We start from the raw sequence: 22,641 nt of genomic DNA on the forward strand, positions 1-22,641 counted from the left end.
AGACAATGACAGATACGGAAAAGAAGTGCCTTGGCCTTAGGATGATGTTGGATATCTGAGCAAGAAGCTTCTTCCCTGTAATGTAAACAGTGATTCTGCCTGTGATGGATACGCAAGTGATTTTGAGGCAATTGATTTGATGAAGCAGGACTTGGATTTCACAGGGCAGATTCAGTTCATAATTTTACAGCTTTCATTCAAAAAGTAGATGTCTGACTTAAATACTGTCTTGTTACTCTTTTGCTCTTCTCAGTAGACGTGATTAATTTAAAACATTTGACTGCTGTAGTAGGAATGACATTGAAATAAAACTTTCTCATTGCAAGTATGAAAATTCAGTGTTAAAAAACAAAATGTTGACCCTACTTTGACTAAATGATGTACCAATGTCTTTTCCAGCTTCAATCATTCCATGATTGTATGCATTTATTTTGATTTGCAAGCTGTAGTGGAAATAACAGATGTCATATCTGGCTCTTCAGCTAAGCCAAGCATTTCTTGTTTGCACCACTGTTTGCAGTTTCTGGAGAACCTCTAGTGTTGCCCAACCAGTCTTTGTAGTTTCTTCTGATGTTTTCCTCGAGGATGATGCCAATATGGGAGCTGTACTTTTTCTTACTTGTATGTAGTTGCAAGTTCTGTGAAGCAGATAGAAATAAAAATTAAAATAATATTCTACTTTGTATCAGTACTGTCTTTGCCAAACTCTCTTCTTCCATTGCATGTACCCCTTCTACTTCCCATCATCTGCTGATAAAAGTTGCAAATAGGCTACCATTGGTTACGGCTATGTGAAAGGATTTCTTCACATAGTGTTTAAGAAAAAGCTGTTTTGCCTAAGTGGCACAATGTTTTGTTTATTTTTTGGAATATTGCTTTCAAATTCTGTTAATAAGCAGATTATATATTGCACTACTGATTTGGAGGCTATCACACCCACGCATTTAGCTACTTTGAGGGCATTTGAGACATATGATTTTTTTTTCCTGCATTACAATCTATTTTCTCTCTGATTTTTATCTGTTTGTTTCTATTGAAAGTTCCTCTATCTCTCAATAGATGCAAGAGTTGGTTTCACTATGCAAAACAAAGTGAATTATGGTAGCATTCTCTTTACCCATAAATCAGCAGCACTGCTTAGCAAGGACTTTCCAAACTCTCATCAGAGTGTCTTGCAGCCCATTATGTTCCCTTTTGTGGTTGTATCTCTCTGAGGATGGGAATTGTTTTAATGAGCTGTTTGTCCTAATGTAGATTTAGTAAAATTGAAGTTAATCTAATGTATTCTCACCAGCTGGTCTGGTTCTGATGTGCTGTCCAATCTTCTTACTCCATCTAAATTGTAATGCTGTAATGCTAAAATGCATGGAGAGTTGATGTTCAGGGCAACATCCTTGTTTTTGAGTACTTTATTTGACTGGGGACAAGGGTGCCTCACAGCTTCCATCCTGCCCTGCCATTGTGTCTCTATGGTGCCACATATGGGGATTTAAAAAATATATTTCCTATAAAGGAGGAAAAATAGTCTGTTATCTTTTTTTTTTTTTTTTTTTTTTTTTTAACAAGGCCTGGCAAAAAATTCCCAAATTCTTGTCCAAAGCTCTGGAACTCTTTCAGGAATTGTAAGTGTTTGGTTTAGGCCCCAGAAGAAGAGTTTTGTTCTTTTTAGAGGGATTTGTCTGTTTTGGAGAATGGAAATAATAAAGTGAGAATGGGGTACATCCTAGAGTGCTGAGGGAACTGGCTGATGTGATTGCTAAGCCTCTCTCCATCATTTTTGAACAGGTGAGGTGCCTGAGGACTGGAGAAAGGCCAATGTCACTCCAGTCTTTAAAAAAAAGCAGGAAGGACGATGGAGGAAACTACAGACTGTTCAGCCTCACCTCCATCTCTGGAAAGGTGATGGAACAAATCATCCTGAATGTTATCACTGAGCATATGATGGTTATCAGAGGTAGTTAACATGGCTTCATCAAGGGGAAATCCTATTTTACCAACCTGGTAGCCTTCTGTGACTGCATAACCAGCTGGCTAGATGAGGGGAGAGCAGTGGATGTCATCTACCTTGACTTCAGCAAGGCTTTTGACACTGTGTCCCATAAAATCCTCATCAGAAAGCTCAGGCAGTGTGACTTGGATGAGTGAACAGTGAGGTGGATCAAGAGCTGGCTGAATGACAGAGCCCAGAGAGTGGTGATCAATGGCACAGAATTGAGTTGGAGGCCTGTGGCCAGTGGAGTTCCACAGGGATCGGTTCTGGGGCCAGTCTTGTTCAACATCTTCATCAACGACCTGGATGAAGGGACAGAGTGTACCCTCAGCAAATTGGCTGATGACACCAAAGTGGGAGGACTGGCTGATTCCCCAGAAGGCTGTGCTGCCATTCAGTGGGATCTCAACCAACTTGAGGGTTGGGCAGAGGGGAACCTCATGAGGTTCAACAAGGACAAGTGCAGAGTCCTGCATCTGGGAAGGAACAATCCCATGCACCAGTACAGGGTGGGGGTTAAACTGCTGAAGAGCACCTCTGCAGAGAGACCTGGGAGTCCTGATTGATAATAAACTAAGCATGAGCCAGCAATGTGCCCTCGTGGCCAAGGCCAATGGCATCCTGGGATGCATCAAGGGAGGTTTGTCCAGCTGGTCAAGGGAGGTTCTTCTCCCCCTCTCCTCTGCCCTGGGGAGGCCTCATCTGGAGTCCTGTGTCCAGTTCTGGACTCCTCAGCTCAAGAGGGACAGGGAAGTGCTGGAGAGAGTCCACGGCAGGGCCACCAAGATGATCAGGGGACAGAACATCTTTCATACCAGGAAAGGCTGTGGAAACTGGGGCTATTTAGTCTGGAGAAGAGGAGACTGAGGGGTGGTCTTATTAACATTTATAAATATCTAAAGGGTGGGTGTCAGGAGGTTGGGACATCCCTCTTTTCTATAGTAGCTAGCAACATGACAAGGGGTAATGGGATGAAGCTTGAGCACAAAAAGTTCCACCTAAACATAAGAAAAAACTATTTCACTGTGAGGGTCAGGGAGCAGTGGAACAGGCTGCCCAGAGGGGTTGTGGAGTCTCCTTCCTTGGAGGTCTTCAAGACCTGCCTGGACATGTTCTTATGCGACCTGATCTAGGTGAACCTGCTTCTGCAGGGGGGTTGGACTAGATGATCTCTAAAGGTCCCTTCTAACCCTACCATTCTATGATTCCATTCTCTGATTCTGTGAGAAGAGGAACCACTATCTATGTAACATTAGCACACGTAAGTCCACGTAAGCATCCAGTCTGTTCAACCAGATGTCAATATTTTTACCATCTCTTCTACCCATATAAATCTCTGGTACTTTCTTTGTATATCTGGCAATCTTTGCTGTGCTGCCACTGTTTTCAGTTCTCAGGACTGCCATTCTGCAAAGCAGATTTTGAGTTGTAAAAAGGAAACACTTAGGTGCACACCATAACCAGTTTCTGAGTGCTGCTGTTGGTCTGACTGAGCTTTTCATTCGAAAATTTCATTGAAGATATTATAAAAATGCTTAAATAGCAGACTTGGTAACAAGCAAAATACAGAGAGCTGAAGGAAAGAAAGGGATAGATCAGAAGAAAATAAGTTGAAGAAACAGTAGAGTATTTGCTACAGTCTTTGAAGAGGGGTAAAATTAATTTTGAAACAGTACCCTGACAAAAACCCTTCAGATATTTAGTAATTTGGCTTCAACAGACTGGTCTGTGCTTGAGGGAGCAGGAAAGACAGCAAGACCTTGCCACATCTTAAAATGTATTGGAACACATATCCAAGTACAAGCCCTAACACCATGAAGCAGTGCCTGCCTGTGATGTCCAGTGAGCACGGTCATGTGGGAAACCAATACCTCATGTTAGGGTCATGTCAGAGAACAGTGGCCTTCAGGATGCTGCTCTGAAGGACCCTGCTGGGTCTATTTGGCTGTTTAGTTTTGGTAGGTTTTGTGGGTGTTTTGTTTTGTTTTTTCAGTAGCAATGCCCTGTGACATAAATCTAGCTCAATGCTGAAACGAGGACCAGGCTTGTACTAAAGATCAGTTCCTCCTGAGGTGGAGGTTTCCAGCAACAATATTCCTTTGACCAGATTTCAAAAGGATTTGGAATACAACCTGCTTCTTGTCATTTCAAAATATGTCAGCTGTACATGCTGAGCCTTACTGAGGAGAACTTGGTGCCCTGTGTTGTCTTTTCTGTTTCACCTCTGAAGTCACCATTCCTGGGATGACATCTCACCATCTGTGTTTTCTTCACAGTTTTCACCTCCTCAGTGAAAACTGAGTAGGTCTGCCTTTGCTTAAACACTAGACTTTCCCGAATTTCACCTTCCTTCTCCTGGTACAGTTAAGAAGAGAGAGTTTTCAGTTTAATGTAAAAGCTGAGAGAAGCATATATGAATTAAGAAAAAGCACAACCAAGAATTATGGTTTGTGTGTGTAGCAGGCAGAAGGGAAGCAGATGATAACATGGGCTTTATTGCTATTGTGCTCATTTGGGGTTTTTTTGTTTTTTTTTTCCTTTGGTTTTGATAATTATAAGAATAAACATCCAAAAATACTTCTGGTCTGTGTTGTTGTATTAGGATTTATAGCTTCTTGAATGATGCTCTAGGAGTCTTCAGTGAATTTAAAGGGATAAGATGTAATGAGTCAGTAACAAGGAATTGCCTAGCATTCCTCATCTTGGCACATGCGATTCTTCTGTCCTGAGCAGTATGTGTGTGACCCTTCCCAACAGAAATCCAAGGAGTACCAGACCTGGAAAGGTCCAGAAATGAAAAGAATGTGGTCTAGAAGACTGGCCCAAACTACCTTTAACTCCATCTCTTTCAATCTCATTGACCACAGGTCATTATGAGCTCCAGATATTAACCCACAGCACATGGCCACTGCTAATTATTTACAGTAATATTATTCCCCATGTTAATTTAATTATTTCCTTCTCTAATTTAAAGAATTGTCTTGGATTTTTCTTGAAGGTCATTCAAATATATGTCATCATCTGGCTTTGTATTTGAGGTTTTCACTGTAGAGAATGACTCTACCTAAGTTTTATTTATTCTGTGATTAAAAATGTCTATTGAATTGGTCATTAAATAATGGTGATGAGCACCATAAGGATTTTGTTAATCCAAAATTTGTAGAGAAAAGCCTGTCGTTCAAAATCGCATGGACGTGCATTTTAAGAGCTTGTCTGAGTATGTGGTATGGCAATGTCAGCCTCAACACTTTGATAAAGCTCAAAGGCTGTAGACTGTTTTTTTGGCAGCTGTGTCCCTTGGGTCAGATGGTCAGTGTAAAGGCCCATGCTGTTCGTCCAGGAAACTGCAGTGCCCTGGCAGGTGAATCCAGTCCCTCCTCAAACACACTGCCAGACAGTTCAGATGACAGCCTGTGGAGATGCTTTCGGAAAAAGTTAGACTATAATCCTTAATCTTTCCAGGTTTTGGCCTCTTTTTCAATCCTGCATGCCCTTCTTTGCAGCACCCCAGGGGTTAGTTGCTTTCCTCTTAGACATTCTTGCACCTTTAGCTAATTGCATTTTGTTCTCAGAAGTCTTCCTGACTGCTTTAAGTGTGAGAACATTAGGCAGTTGCTTGACCAAGCAAGCACTTGTTTTTGTTAATCTGTGTATAGCTATCTCTCGTTAGGTGGTGGTTAATGATCTTACACATACATGTATAAATATTCACATACATGTGTGAATTTGCAAAGACACTCCTTTTGATTCTGCTGTTGCTCCTTGGCAACTCCTGGATGAAACCTACAGAACCAGACCTGCGCACCAGTGATAGGCAGCCTCCTATGATTCCTTCAGGAGAAACTTGAAGACAATGTTCATTTTCCAAGTTAATTTTGAAATCAGTTTTTTACTTCCCCCATTTAAATTTTGCTTTGAATATGTGAACATTTGCAAATTTAGATTTCCTGGGTATGATTTCTTAGTGATATCTATGCCTACAGATCAGAGTCTGAAGCTTCAATAGTTCTTTTCTTAATGTGATACAAACAGATTTAGTACAATAAGAGCATTGAGACATGCCCGGATATTTCAGGATCAGGCACTGGAAAATGGGTGTAATGAAGTGTTCCTGATGGTATGCTTCACCCCTGGGCACTGCTAACAGCATGTTGATCCTGTTTCTCCGGCCCTCATGAAACATTTGACACTTTTTCCCATGCTCAGACATTACAGATGAAACATCTTTTTTCCGATGTAAATAGTAAATGGCACAGAAACTTCCTAACAGAAGCTCTGGCCTTAGTGATACCTACCAGCACTCATGAGAGAAGGATAATGAATAGGTAGAGAAACGACACTGTTCTGAGTCTCATAATATTTATGAGAGAAAAATGACCTGGAGGAAGGAAAGACATGTTTAAATGCTGTAGATCTTCAAACTACTAGTTAAAACCTAGTAGACCTTAAAACTAGTTCAACAGTTACTTAACTGTTTCCTGCACTCTTCACTGAAATATGGGTTAGGGTGGTAGCTTCATGTGTCACATCGTGGTGTGTGTGTTACTTCCAGGACTCTGATGAATTTTCTAGAAAACTGTCATCAATATTTAATGTGACATTTCAGACTTTGCAGAGACTTATATGGAGAAAATTGCTTCCCTTCTCCCTCAGCTGTTTTCTTTGAGATATTTCCATTCCTTTTTGTTTTTAAGCTGATTAAATGCATTGCTAGCAGTCTGTTGCAACCTCACTGAAATGTAGTGATGTGGTCAGAGAGACTGACAAGCTGTTTCCCAGAACAAAGTGGCCCTTGCAGTCCCAGAAATATTTCTCCCCCTGTGTCAAGGCTTCTTGAGGAGTTGCTTTTGCTTGGTAACAGGGGGAGGGGGCTGCAGTGCAGGCCCAGTAAGGACTCCTCAGACTTTCCCCTTGCTCTTGGGTTCAGATCCACCTCCAGTCCGGCTGGGCCAACCTGGCACGTCTACTATCACTATTTAAGGACAGGAATTTGAAATGTGTGGGAGGAGGTGTAGAAGTGGTACAAGATGGAGGCAACCATGCAGACCCCACAGTCAGAGAAGGAGGGGAGGAGGGCGCTGTATCAGAGACCCCTTGGCAACTCGTGGGGAGAATGCAGGCTGTACCCCTGCAACCCATGGTGGGCAATGTCAGGACTGAGAGCCACCAGCAGCTCCAGGTGAGTGCGCACAGATAGGCAGGAGTCTGTGTGAGGAAGTGGCCATGGTGCAGGCCGTGCTGGAGAGCCTGTGGGCCCCAGAGACACACACAGGAGGCACAGAGGAGCTGCAGCTCTCTGGATGAACACAGGTCTGAGTGGCTTGTGCAGGGCTGCAGTGCCTGTGGGGGACTCCATGTTGGAGCAGGGAGGACTGGCGAGGAGCCCACCTGCCTTGAGGAGCGTCAAATGACAGGAGCCATTGGGAAAAGACTGTTTGAATGCTCTGCTGAACCATTCATGGGGAAGGAGAGAAAGACACCAGGATCAGGGCTCTGAGCACAGGAAAAGGGAAGGGGGGGGTGGGGGGCAGGTGATCTTAAGGGGCTGATTGTACCCTTCATCATTGTACCACTCTGTGTTGTTTTCTGTTTTTTGTGTTTTTGGGTTTTAAGGTTATGTTTTGGTTGTTGGTTGGTTATTTTCTATTTTCTTCCCCAAGCTGGGTAGCCTGGTCTGTTTTGACGAGGACCATAAGCAGCAACTAAGCCTTTCCTGTCTGTGGAGTTCCGAAGTCTGTGGCACTTAAGTCTAATTGTGGTCTTTTGTCCCTGGATGGGCTTAAAACATGACACCCTATAGCAACAGTTTGTGAAATTGTGGACACCCAAAAAATACACAGAAGAGAAACAGGAATATAGCCCATCTTCCTATAAAAGAGAAAATGTATCCAAGGCAAGTATTAGTAAGAGGGCCCTAAGCCCTTCAGGCAAGCTCAGCACTGCTAGAAAGGAAGATGGAGCTGTAAGCAGCTGGTTATCAAGACTTCTTACGTTTTCCACACAGAACTAGGTTTGTATGAGTGAAATGCCTTGAATGCATCAGCTTTTCCTCCTAAACCAACACTATCTCCTATTTAGTTATGTTCAATGGGCTAAAAATAGCAATGTGCAGTGAAGTATGGGGTGTAGCAGGGAGGTTTGAGATTGTGCTTGATAAAACTGGCAAAACACCTGCCTGTTCTCTTTAGAATAAACATAAATAAATCACAGAGTCAGGCACTCCCGCTCACCTCCCCTTTTGCAGTGCAGAATCTTTCTCAGAGCTGTTTGCCGTGCTCTCAGCATGTAGGCTGCCTGGGATCTCACCTGCACCTATCTGATGCCCTCAGGTGATGTTGGTCCATCTCAGGATCGTCTCACTGGGAGCAAAGCACCCAGCAGCTGTGGCAGATGTTTCTTCTTGGATTTCAGCACAGTACTGTCAAGTGTTTGGTTTGTTTCTAATGCTGTGTGGGCTCACTTGCACTAATGTAGAATTGTGCCAGCACCACTGCACTTCTGCCTCACCTGAATGCTACATGGAGGAAATGGGAATGGGCTGAGGTCCTTTGTCCTTCTTGGCCTTAGTTCCATTCACTCTAGCCTTTGCCAGATTGCTAGGCAGGATGAAGGGATGAGGGATATTCACCTTTTAACCTCTGCAAAATTCCCTGTCTGAAGGTCATCATCTGAGTGCTGTGTCAGTACTGACCCACACTCAAGGAGTTGCATGGACTCAAAAAGCAAGAAAAAAAGAGAGAATCTTGGTCAAATTTGGAGTGTACTGCTTTTTATATTGGCTTATAATATTTAACATTGTAACCCATAGTCTATGTGGGCCCCATGTATCATCTGTGATTAAATTGCTGCCCAAAGAATTTCCAATTGATAAGTGAAACTACATGTGAAAGCAGCTTCTTTACTTCTCTGTAATCTAAAAATGAGCTAAATATTTACAACATAGTATTTTCAGATTTTACTGAAAATTAGTTTGACTTTTCATGCCAAAGCTTTGAATTTGAGACATTTTTTCAGTGAAAACTCTAATCTAAACTCACAAAAAATTTGTATTGGAAATACTAAGCAAACCTCAAGGTACATGACACCACAGTGCTGAGTTATATCAAGAGAGGCTGAAAAGGTTTTTGTGAGTTTTATTTTCACATCAGATTTGCATGTGAAACTCTGTAAGAAAATAAACTTTTTATTTCAATAGAAAAAAATAAATAGGGCAAAATTCTGCTGTGCTGTCCTTGCAAGTCTGAAATCAAAAGCATTGCTACAGAATTGCCACTCTTTTGTGATTGTTCTCCAAGTGGATGAGTACACAATTTATTTGCTCTATGTTCTATGCCTTTCTAGACTGTGTTTCCTAGAAGTTACTTGTAAAAATTGATAATAAAAAAGTTCTATCTTTAATATAGGGATTAAAAAAATAGTTATCCTTAGGATTCCATACAAAAGCTACATGTTCGTGGGTAACTTGTCATACACTGTATGCAGTCATCTATGGATGTTTAATCTTCTGAACTGCTCTTTTTTCATAAGTTCCTGTTTTTTGTTTTGTTTTGGTTATTTTTTTTTAATGACTATTGAGGTTTGAGAAAGTATTTTAGCTGAGACAAAACTATTTTTAAAAATCCAGTAAAAAATATGTGCCTCTCTAGTACCAAATAAAATTAACTTGAGAATGGCTGTAATTTAGGTGGCAGTCTGTCCTGTACTTATGACCTTTCAGCTGTGATTCAAACCATACAAGACATAGGCATAAATACATGGAAGGAGAGTACAAATTTGGGGTGGAAGCAGGGCAAAAGATGTATGGGGTTGGAGGACTGAGAAGTGATTTAATTGAAGAAGAAACATTAACTGGTTTTAGTGGAAAGTTTAGGTAAAAGAGGTAATAAAATTAAGAAGTAGGTAGGGTATGTAGCATACGATGGAGAAGCAGAGATTTCCTGTCTCACCTGTGTGTGAGAGCACAAGGGGAGAGTGCAGAGGTTGTGTGAGGTGTGAGATGCAAGGGGAGATGATGCTGGTCAGGAAGTGCGTTTTTGAGTCTGAGATACTTTTTTAGCCAAAGCTCTAATCTAACCTAATTAAAACTTTGGAAATACTGAGTAAACCTGAAGGAAAATGACACTGCAGTACTGGATTATATTGGGCTACATTGAAAAGATCATTTGAGTTTTATTTTCACATCAGAATTTCATGTGAAATTCTCAATAAAAAAATAGACAGTGCGGAGCTAAGCACTGGCCAGACCTGCAGGTTAAGCTGAGCAAGGTTTGTGGCTGTGCAGCCTGTGAGTTTTGGGGACCTGGGGACAGACAGGATTAACTCATCTACTGCTATGTCCCATGCAGATCTTGTCACCACAATGGGCTGGTAGGATATCAGTTCAGTAAGAGAGATATTTTTAGCTGCCACTTGGAAAAAAAAAAAGAAAATAAAGTGTTTTTTAAATCTAGGTAGGGAAAAGGGGTTAGGTAAAAGGGAGAGAACAGGAGATGCAGCTCCTAGGGAGAGGGATTGGGGAGGAGATGAGCAGTTGTTTGGGATTGATGCTGAAGAGCAGATGTAGGCATTCCTCTTTGTATTAAGTTGCTCTCTTTGTTGTGTTGAACAGAAACACAATGCTAATGTCCTTGTCTGGCTCAAAATATACACTGTTTTTCTTTAAAAGTGCATTGCAATGAGGAGAGATTATGTCAGTGTGTTGGGTTATGTTTGCTGAAAGCAGGTATGTAGTTTTCAACACAAAGAATGAGTCACCCTTACGTCTCCCAAAATACTAACAGGGAGAATCTTACCATATTGGGTGGCTCTGGAGTGTGCAGCCCCTCTGGGCAGAGTCCAAAGATGGGGGAGAAGGCAAAAATAGAATTGATCTCATTTAGCTTGGAAAAATGACCTGTTCTGAATTGGTCTGGAATAAAGATGAGTGCCCAGAGCTCTAGGAGGAAAGCTGCTGTCTGGGCTTTGACAAGCTCAGTGTTCTGTGTTTTTGGGCTGTCCAACTTTCCTGCCTGTGGGCTTTGCAACAGTTACTCCTTGCATAGTTCTCTACTGGCTACTTAGAGACACAAAAAGCTGAAATCAATGTGATCCAAAGAATCAGTAACTGTTATATGTGATGGAGTGTTTTCTGGATGTCTTTTTATTTCCTCCTCTTCTGCTACTCGCTGTGACAAGCAACAAATTAAGCTGCTGATCTGCTTTCAGTTCTTCTTGGAGAGCAGGGAAAGGGCCAGAGTTAGGGTCAGATGCCTGGGGTGTGAAGAGAAAAAAAATCAAAATCTTAGGAGAGATGAGGGCTTATGCCAAGTGCAGCTAATGCAGTGTTAGATGCAGAAGGAAACAAATGTCTCAGCTCCACCTACACTCCTGCTGATCCTGCTAGTTTACAGTACATTGGCCTCAGAGGGTAAGTTTACTCAGAAATGTGGCTTGGAAGGCAGGAGAAAAATAAAAATAGAAAAACAGAAAATTGCTTTGGAGGAGTTTGATTAGAAACACCGTGACAATCCTAAACCCATACTGCTTATGCAGGGAAATGAAAATGTGTATGAAATACAGTATTGCATATACCTGCTATGTTTTATTGCAACATGTAAGAGAATTGCACTATAGCTGTTGAAAAATTGCTTTTGCATTTTTTGACTCTGTTTATTTTAAGTTTATGGTCTTTAATGCAGGTTTCTTTCCTGAGCTGTGAATTTTAATGTCTGGATCTTAATTTTGCAGTTCAAAAATAATGAAAATATAATACATTTTCATGTATATTTATTCAACTATATTTACTTGTTTCCTTAATTTCTTTGTTGCATACTTACCCATCTGTCTGCTCTTACTATAACTTAGACTGTGATTCATATCCAGTGGAGTGAAAATGTTATGTAAAGGACATTTACATTTTAAAACATTTTTTTCCCTACCTTGGCTGTCATGGCATGTAGGCTAAACACAAGACAAATCTCAGGCATCAGTTAACATCTTCGGATCTCTATCTGTGACATGAGAGTAGTAATGCTTATCATTTCAAGGAGTTTGTGAAAATTACCTGATATTTGTAAATCAGGAATTTGAATCTCTGCACAAAATTCTCTGGTGTCTGGGTAGGCCCTTCGAGTCTTTAAGTCCCTATCTATTGAGAATGTTTTCTGCACAAAGTTTTTATTTTCTATGTCAGTGTTTAGATAGTGTTTCTAGAAGCAACAACTGTTTTCTAAAAAAATTAGGATGTTTACTAATATCTTTTTTTTGTCTTCCTCTCATGATTATTTTATTGTATATGGTTCCATACACAATCATCTTGAAACCACGTGGATGTCACTGTGGCCTTAAGTTGTGTTTGTCTTTATGGAAGCAGAAAACCAGGGGGCCAGCACAATAACTTTTGAATCCAATATTGAGGATGATTGCTAATTTCCTTTCCAAAGTATTTTTTTACTAGAATAGGAAAACATTTGGATTTTGATGACTGCTATTTTATATAATGAAGAAATCAAAAAGAAGACAAATTAAAATAAAAGGGATTGGGAAAATTTCATTGAGACCCAAAGGGACAGTATATGATTCTTTCTTCAACTGCTTAATGTTTTCCATAGAATATTTTGAAGATGAGATAAATAAGTTTCCCATTACAAGCAACTCATTAGCTCGGGAATAAGCTAGTTGTGGCAGCAGGTATCTTTGTTGTCCAGCTGTGAATTCCATAGAGCAACTTAATTGAACCTCAGCTAGTTATTAGTCTAACATTAGAAAAGTCCTCTTCCTCTGCACTGTCAGCCCATAGATAAAAGCTGGTGTTCTTCATTAGTACTTTGTGTGAAAAAAGTAAAAAAAGGTAAAAACCGAGTCTGAATGTTGGAAAGCTGGTGCTGCATAAACATTCTTCTCTCCCCCACTTTGTTTTGGCACTAGAAAAAGCAAAGGCAGAGTGGGGGTGGCATTGCCAGCACAGGAAGTGGGGAGCCATGGGCTGGGGCTGGTTCCATGAGTTGCCCCATGTCCATAGCACACAGCTGTAAACTCAATCTCTCTTAAGAAGGGAAGCCTTTTCCTTGGGCAGACTACACTCTTCTGAGCTTTGATGGCTTTTAATGCTTATCACGACATTCTGTATTTCAGGGTTGCATTTCAGTTGTGGAAAGGCTGTTCATTGTTGCATAGGAAAGAAATAGTAATTTTTTAGTTTGGTGTGCTGTTGTGGTTTGGCCCAGCTAGCACAGCAGCACCATGACAGTCTCCCGCTCAGTGCCCGCCATTCACTCCCACCCTCATTAGGATGACAGAGGCCCCAGCGAAATGGGAGTAAAAAGATAAGCAAGGTAGTTGTGGGTTAAGACAAGTGCAAGGAGGGCTCAATGCCAGTTACAGTTCTGGGCAAAACAGACTCCAGTACTTGACTTAGAGAGGAAAGTAGGAGAGTTTATTCCACAAGAAACAGAGTGGAATAAAAAAGAAAGGGAGTAGGATGATGAGAAAATTACAACTGGCACATCTCCCTCCCCCATCCCTCCTTTATTCCCGGGCCCAGCTCACTGCTCCCCATATCTCTACCTCCTCCTACCTCAATGGCTCAGGGGGGCAGGGAATGGGGGATGTGGTCAGTCTCTCTACAGCTTCTCTCTTCTCAGATGAGGACTACTCCTGGCATTCTTCCCTTGCTCTGATATGGGGTTCCTCCCCGAGGAAACAGTCCTTAAAGAACTTCTCTGGAGTGGGTTGTTCCCAACAGCTGCAGCTTCAGCCGATACAGGGTCCCTCAAACAGGACGCAGTCCTTGGTGAATACCTCTGGCATGGATTCGCCACGGTTGCAGTTTCTGCGGATAGAGGGTCCCTCCCTCATGACACAACCTCTTCTGGGCGTAAGTTTAATGAGCTACTTTGTCGTGGGTTCCTCCCCACAGACAGCTTCTGTGAATATGGGGTCCCTTCCTCGGGACACGGCCTCCTCCAGCCATAGTCACTGTCCCTGGCACAGGGCCTTTAATGAAGTGATTCTCTGTCCCTAGCTAGGGGCTCTTAGCAGAATGAGTCTCTGCCTCTGACATGAGGTCATTATCAAAATGAGTCTCTACCACTGATGCAGGGTCTTTAGCAAAATGCAAACAAATCTCAGCTTCACCAGTTCTCTCCATAGAATGCAGGGGAGTCTCTGCTACAGCACACCTCCTCCTCTCTTTCCTCACTGTCCTTTGAGTCCACACGGTTGTTTCTTTCACTCTTACTACTTCTTGCACCACCACCTGTCAGAAGAAGAAGGGCAAGAAGAAGGAAAAACAGGAAGAAGAAGGGGGAAGAAGCCCCCTCTTCTGGCTTCTTAAAAAGTGATCATGGAGGTGTCTAATTGGCTCAGTCCCATAACTGGTTCTGGCTCAGAGCTAGGAGAGTTTCTAGCAGCTTCTTTCAGGAGCCATCTTTATAGCCCCTTCCCCCTTACCAGAGAAGGCTGTCATGTCTAACCATGACACGTGGATACAGTAGCACCACAAATGTCAGTTTCCAATCTCCCTTTGCCACCTCACCACCTTCAGCCAGACAAGAGGCAGGATAGGCAGTGACAGAAAGGAAATAAATGATATGTTTTCACATGGAAAGAGGGACAAAGAGAGGGAATATTATGAATGCAGAGAATAGCATGAGATACAAAGGGAAATGGACAGAAACAATGTTTGTGGTGAACTCTATATTGTGCAGGGGAGTGAGAAAAGTTTATTGTCTGGGTCATGCTGCAGGGATGAGAATCCTGAAACCTGGTATTTTGCACCACCATCCAACAGCGAATGGTCATCGAAGATCCTAGAACCTGCCTCTGAGAAGGAGAACATATGGATCTGCATCTTATTTGCTCAGACAGCTGTGTGGCTGGGCTTTTCTCTTGTTTCAATATACCAGATACCAAGCTTATGGAGGCATCAGAGCACAGAGGCTGCTCCTACGCAGGCTGTGTGCTGCATGCTTCCTCTGTTGCAGCAGTGCCTTATCCTTTGAAGCTGGGTAGGAAGAAAGTGACAGCAATAACCTGCTGCTTGATGCTCTTTGATCTCCCGCTCCAGCTGCAATTCATCCTAGCTGATGACGCCCATGTCAAGCTGTCTGTTCCACTGATGTTCTTAACATGGTCTTGGGCAGGCTCTGGTCTGATAGCATGAGACTTTTCATTGCAGGTGAAGCCATAAAATCAGAGTTAAACCTTTTCATGAAACAACAGGCTTAACAGATGAAACTACAAATTTTAGTCTTATTTTTCTTTATAGTCTGAAAAAAAGCATAATTTTAATCAGTTCATCTCTTGGGTCAGTTTACTAGACTTCAGGAGGATTCATAATTAACGAGTCAGAGCAGACTTTTTTTTCTGTTCATATTTTTCCTCTGAATTTATCCTCCTTCACTATTCCAGACAGCATCATTTGCATAATGAACAAATGGAATAGTAATATTTTGATGCTCACCCATGTCGTTTATCAAATTTCTCAGATTCTTAAACCTGTCAGTCTTGTCATGTTTTCAAAGATGTTAATCTTCAGCTGAGGAAAAATGATACTTTCCCTCCTGTATTCTGTTCTCCCTGTGGAATTACACCACCTACAAATCACAAAATCCTGGTAGAGATAATGCATTATAATTTTCTTATGAGGTAAATTAGTAAATTATGGCATGTCTAACTGATATTTCATGGTAGGTTTGCAGATTCCTGTCCCCAGTTATGGTTTGATTACTACCTGATGATTAATCGCACAATAGTTTCCTTGTAAAAAGTACCACCTTTCTGGAAGTGAAAGCAAAGGTTAATGTTAAAAGTGAGAAATATTGTAGAAATGTATGCATTAAACTAGGACAAAATTTTTGCTGCAGCCACAGTTTCTCAGATTTGTTTTCATGCTGCACAACCTTCCACAGCATTTTGGAGAACTAATTCATTTTTTTATGTGGTAGGCCAGCTTCACATTCTCCTCAGAAATGTGTATTCCTCTCTTTTGGAAAAACGTGTCTGTGCATCAGTGATTTGAGTGGCACAACTCTGTTTCAAGTAAAGAGATATATGCTGCAGCTGGCTATTGTGGCAGTAGCCACCTGTCTGTTGTGCCTTGAGTAAGCAAACCTGTCCTCTACATAGGCAGCAATGACCACCTTTTGGTGACTAAGGCAAAATCTCAGTTTTCTGGAAGCTCAGATCTATACTTTGGTTTTAACATGGACACATGCTACATAGTTACTTGTTGGCTTGCACTCAGGTACCCTAAGATCTTCTCTTACCTTTGTTTGTGGGATATAGAGGAAACCAAGGAAAAACAAAAGAAAGGAGAGTTTTGTTCTGTCTCTAGTCTGCTGTGGTAAATACCTTCTGTAGGCAGCTCTTCCTCATTACGTGTCTCGGGAAAACAGGTGATGCTGACTATACATGGCCATCAGGGAGGAGAAAAGGAGACATTTTAGCATCTTGCCAAAGGATAACTGAGAAGGAGCCCAAAGACTATTAACATTGCCAAGCTGGTGATCTATCTAGTCAGACAGTCCTTTGCCAGCAATGGGTACTGCTATATTTCTTCAGACTAAAGGTGTAGCTACCAGATACCATCAGTGTCTCAGATTCTTTCTGTCCTCAGGTACATAGTGATCACCTTGTGTCATAAGAAACACATACTGTTATCTTGTCATTCTCTTAACTGTAAATTTTATTAACAATATTCACATAAATTTGTACTTTCAAAAATCTTGCATCTATCTATCTATCTATTTATCTATCTATCTACCTATCCATCCATCCATCCATCCCTGCCCTCTCTCTAGTAAGCTGTTTAAAATGAGTTTTCCTCATCAACTCTTAAAAATACCTAAAGGACAGGTGTTGACAGAATGAATGGGTCTGGTCTTTTTTTTTTTTTGTAGCGTCCAGTGACATCACAAGGGGTAACAGGCACAAACTGGAAAACAGGAAGTTCCACTTGAACATGAGGAGAAACTTCTTTCCTGTGAGGAATCCCTGGTGCAGGCTGCCCAGGGAGTTTATGGAATGTCCTTGGGAGGTTTCCAAACCTGCCTGGTCATGTTCCTGTGTGACTGATTGAGATGAACCTGCTTTAGCAGGGGGTTGGACTGGATGATCTCTAGAGGTCCCTTCCAATGAAATATGGTGTGTTCTTGTTTTCTGTTCGTCTGGTTGTTTTGGCTTTGTTTTTTGTCAGTTTTGTTCTTCCTAGAGCTCAAAGGATACCTGTGGCATTTGTGGAGGCCTGAGCAAGGACAGAGAAGGCAGTCAGAAACCTCTGTCTCTTTCTCAAGCATTCCTTCCCTCTGGCAGAGTGAGGAGCACAAGATGGGTTTGCCTCTCAAGGGAAGCCCACAGGGACCAAACACTTCATACCTTCTGTATGTTGCTTCGTCTCAAGCTTTCCTTGCCCAGAGCTGACAGGAGTTACAGAAGACAAGGAAAGTAAGGGTCTTACATGGCACAGATTCAAAAATAACAGCTTTTATGTGAATCCAGGAATTACTGGCACCTCGCCCGTAAATGTGACCATTGAAAATCTGTTAAAAGTAACTTCTTCCATCAAAGTAACTTCTTCCATGGAAGGTATGGTGATATGATATATGGATACAATTTTTTTTGGACAAAACCCAGACATTTTCCATAGCTGTCTGGGCTCAGCGCTGTCTCTCCTCCTTGCTTTTTTCTTACTGACAGTAAGCCTGACATGAGTTCATCTATGCTGATGCTATGCTGAATATGTTCACTCCTGAATTAAACAAGCTTCCTTGTCTAGCTGAATGCCCATCCTCCAGGAATTAGTGCTGAGAGATGCACGCTCACTGTTTCTGGGTAGAGGAAAATGATCCTGAGGCAGATTCAGTTCAGAGAAGATGGAGAATTGCTATCTGTCACTTGTTCCTCACTTGGGTCAAGTCAATAGCATACTCTTTGACATGGTGACCTCAGCATTGAGACTGAATTTGTTTTGAGTTACCTTGTGGTTTTGAGCCTTGGCGCTCCCCTGTGGTTTTTCTTTACTGCTAAAAGGGGCTAATAATCCTCTCTTATCAAACCTCAGAGGATATTTAGAGGATTAATCAATTGTTATCTGTGCAGAGGTAGAGATTGTATACACAGAGGTGGGCAGACAGCTAGTAGCACTAATCTATTGCATAAACTAAGACCAGGAAGAAAAGAAAGCATTTATTATCTAGATGAAAGCAAACACTTAAAAAAATAAACAGGCCTCAGGAAAGATAAGGAAGTATCACACAGCCATCTGATACTGGCAAGGCAATGAAGTTTGTAGGCAGACAGTCCTTGGGACTGTCCATGCTGCCTGCTGTGGGTTGTGGGAGCCATCAAGGCAGCTTGAGGTGAAACCATCGCATAAAAACTTGCAACCTGGTTCTGGGTTATCCAGGGACCCAGAGCAAGTCATCTCACACTGAGGAATTAAAGGTGCAGAGGTAGTCAGATCCTGTTTTCAGACTGTGGGACTGGAAAAGCTTCCAGCCTGGGTGAAGGGGCCATACTTTCTTGGAAAGAAAGTAATGTTTTGAGGCAGACAGGGTTGCTGGAGGTAGAAAGGGATGTCTCTTTCCCTGTCTTCCAGACATCTGGGGGATGTTTTGAAGCTTTATATGTGAACTATTATGGAACTATTTATGTGAACTATTATTCTGCTTTAGGTTGGCTTCTTGACACTGAAAATTAGGCTGGATAAGTCAACTCCCTGAGCCCTTATTATTACTAGTCTTAGTATCGCCAAAGTATTTAGTATTCACATGCCAACAATGAGGCTGGGGTCAAGCTCCCATTTTGCACACAGAAGCTTTGTATGTAGTGCCTGGAGCATCTAAGCATCTGTGTCTGGGGCCAAAACGTGACCTAGCATGAACTAATTGTTACATGTTATACACATAGACTTGATGTCACATGGCAGTAAATGGCAATTCATGAGGAAATCATTGTTAAAACAACCTTCCCTATCTTACCGATGATCAGGAGGCAGTGAAGTCACCACTGGCACTGGGATAAGGACTATATCTCTATGTCTTTGTCCTGCCCTCAAGGCCCTTTTTGCTCAAGACATGGCCACAGGCTCTGGGGCTGGCAGATGTTTTGCATTGGCTCTTCATCATGCCCATTACTTGCTGACTTCCTGTGCAGAGCTTACATCGTACAGAGGGCTTTGTACCAGCCTTGTATGTTGAAAAGGAATTAAATTTCAAGACAAACACAAATTTCACAAGTCAACTCTAAAGTCTACTACAAATTGTGCAGTTTTATTTGCTACTGCTCTAGACAAACTAGCCTTGTTAAATAGTCTAAATTTAGCTGGTAGAGAGATTATTTTTGAGACACATCATGTTTTCTGGTCTCCACTAATCACGCTCTCTATTAATTTTGCTGTTTAAGAACACATGCCTAGACCTTGCATTGTGCTGTTAATTTTTCTCTGTCATATATGAAGCTGAGACCCAAGGAAATTAAAAAATTACTCTGACCCTTCCTACAGTTCTCTGTATTTCTATATTGAGGAATAGATCAACTGAAATCTGTCTGACCTTTTTCTTTGTTCTGAGTTTACAAACATGAGGAGGAAGTTTGCTCACTACAGATGTGCAGTATGTTGGATGCACTTGCAAATGTCAACAGTCTGAACTCTTCTCACTGTTGCTGCTCAGAACTACTGTTCTGTTGGGTGGAAGATGCAGTGCACAAACTGTGGCAATTGTGGGACTGTAACTCTCCCTGTGCTCTTCAACACTACTGTAGCCCTCTTATTTTAAAGGTCTTCTTGATGGAGCAGCCCTGTGGGGTTTCTTTTTGTTTTTTAAGGCTTCCTTAGCTAGCAGTGAAGTAAGGCAGCCAAAAGGTGGATTGCTCTCGAAAGCAGGTGAGGACATCACAGATATTACTAGGAGTAATTTTCTTTCGGGCACTGTTCTGCTCAGGGTTTAGGTGCTACAAATTATCACTGCAATGGAAAGAGTGCTGTTCTTCAGCCCTGCAGGTCTGGGAGACAGCACTATGTGCCAGGGCAGTGCAAGTGAGACCTTTAAGAGTTTGGAGATTAGTTAATAGTGAGGATTTAGTTATGAACTGAGAGCCTGTCATGGACTAGATATGCAAGTGCTATGGTCATACTGCTGCTGCTCCAGCTTGTGTGATATGGCTTGTCCTAATTGGTTCTTGGAAAAGTCACCAATACAGTGTTACATACTCACATAGTATTTGAGAAATATAATGCAATACATCGTCTCCTCTTAAGCTGCCTGGGTAAATATGTTTGACTTCCCAGTTAAACTGTGCAAGCCCTACTGAAAAAATATTCTGGTTTATTGCAGAAAACAAAACACCTTTGAGACCAGTACTACCCAGGTAGAACTACCTCAAACTCCTCTGCAAATCCTTTATTCCACTTTTGTCATTAACAACAAAATCATAGAAAAAATATATGAGGGAGAAGGGAAGGACAGGAAAAATGCTCTCACATGGCTTTATAAATCTATGGAAATTATTTCTGTGGATATATTTTCTTGCCAGCTCTTAGTTTTCTGTTGAGTTGTGGAAACAAAAAAATCAAGATAGATGCCCTAGTACTTATAGGGATGTGTCATATTGGTAGAGTGCTAAGGGAGAAGGATCTCTGTGTATCTCAGTATCACATACAGCAGATTTCTGAGACAGGCACTGTTGGAAGGGTGTAAGGAAAGCTTCAGTCTACTTTCTACTTGCACTGGGGAAGTTGTCTTGGTACAAGTGATACAAGTGAGATCAATAAAAAGCCAGTTCAACTACTAATTCTGATATTGAATAATATTCCTTTAAAATCTTTTTTATTGTAACTGACAAAGTTTCCCTTTTCTAAATGATGGAGATTGAAGACATTTTCTATTTGCTGTCACAAAACTTTTCTTTTCTGTATGTTACTCTCTTGTAAAAGTTAATTCCAAGAATGTTTCATGTAAAATTAAGAAGTAGCATTAAACAAGTAAATTTGCACAAATCAGAAAAATTATAATCCACAACTCCATAACAGTTGGTGTATTTTAATGGAAAACTTTAAAATTTATCTCTTCCTCTTCCAGTTTATTTTTTCTGTACCATTCAACTCTGTCTGAGATGGTAACACTCTCAACACAGCATTTTCCATGAACATGATTGGCGAGTATTATGGTGACCAGTGAAGAACGTAAGTGTGAATAGGTGCTATTTTATACTTATTTTATTCCTTTCCTTGACCTGATCAACAAAATACAGGGATTCAGTGGGTTTAACACTCAATTTCCATCATAGAGAAGAATCAGCAGCAGTGCTTGCAGGGATTTTTTTTTTTTGTTTCCCAATAACAAGAGCAGTAAGCTGGATAAAAGGGTCAACAGTGAATTCTATCTGCATGTGATATAAAACTCTAGCAGGTAATCAAATGTGCTGATGACATGGAACTTCAAATGAACCTTGCAAAACTGGATGAACATTCAAAAAAACAAGAGATGAGGTTCAAAGTAGATAAATATAAAGCCATACATACAGGAAAAACTATCTTAACCATGACTACATGATGCTGAATTTGGAAAGAGATCTTGGAGTCACTGTTGAGGACTCTCTGCAATTGTCTTCCCCTACACAGCAGTAGCAGCTGTCTAAAAAAACAACACTGTTGACCAACATGGGTCAACCTTGAAAGAGTGATAAGAATGAGAAAAAAAGGCATAATTTTACTTGGTGGGCACACATCTTAAGTGCTGTGTTCAATTCCAGTTTCCACACAAGAAGGGCTCAGATGAAGGCAGCAATCAAGATCAGTATCTTTTAACGAGATATCAAAATGCTGAATATTAAAAAGACTTTTCATCTTGGAGATGAAAAAACTGAAGTGCTATGCCTGGGCCTACAAAATCAGAAAGGAAATGGACAAACCTAATGCGGATCTAAATCCCTCAGTTCTGGAACTCGAGGCATTGAAATTTTTGGTAAAAGCACTCCCCTGTGTGGGTGGTGAACTTCTGAATAGTGTTAACAGCAGACTGTTGAAGCAGATAGCATCAGTATATTAAAACACAGATAAGAACATTTCATGGGTAGTTGGTCTGGAAGCAGAAGGAGATCTAAGGGACAGAAAAAAGAGACATGTGCCCTCTAACAACCCTAACACAACATCTGATGATCTTGGAGAAAGGTGTAGGAGAATGGAGCAAGGAGAGTAGCAGGGTTTGCAGGCATGACTGTTGTCTTCTGTTGCACTGCTGTAGGCAGAGCATTGGGCTGGATGCATTTATAGTCTAACCTCTCAGTTTGGATACAGCTCTTTGGCTGGCCTGTGTGCAGTTCAAGACAACTGCAGTCAGCACTCACAAAAGAGTAATAAAGGATAGAAAATTAGGACTTCATGCAGTTGGCAAACACAAACCAACTCCAAACTAGCTTTCCCTTTTGAAACCAACTGGTTGCCACTTAACGCTGCTACTTCAAACTTGTCCTTGCGTGCAAGAAAGGTGAACTGAGTTTAAGTAGGTCCTAGGTTTACTAAATGAAGGTAAATGAAATTTAAAATGTCTCCTCTCTCAAAGGAAAAGAGTCACAAAGCTTAGGCTACTATATATTGTACTTATGTGCCAGTTTTTATTAGAAATCCTATTTTCCTTTTTTAAAAAAATAAAACCAGATTTTTCTTTAAACAG

This window comes from Colius striatus, chromosome Z (assembly GCF_028858725.1).
Source record: "Colius striatus isolate bColStr4 chromosome Z, bColStr4.1.hap1, whole genome shotgun sequence".
Taxonomy (NCBI): domain Eukaryota; kingdom Metazoa; phylum Chordata; class Aves; order Coliiformes; family Coliidae; genus Colius; species Colius striatus.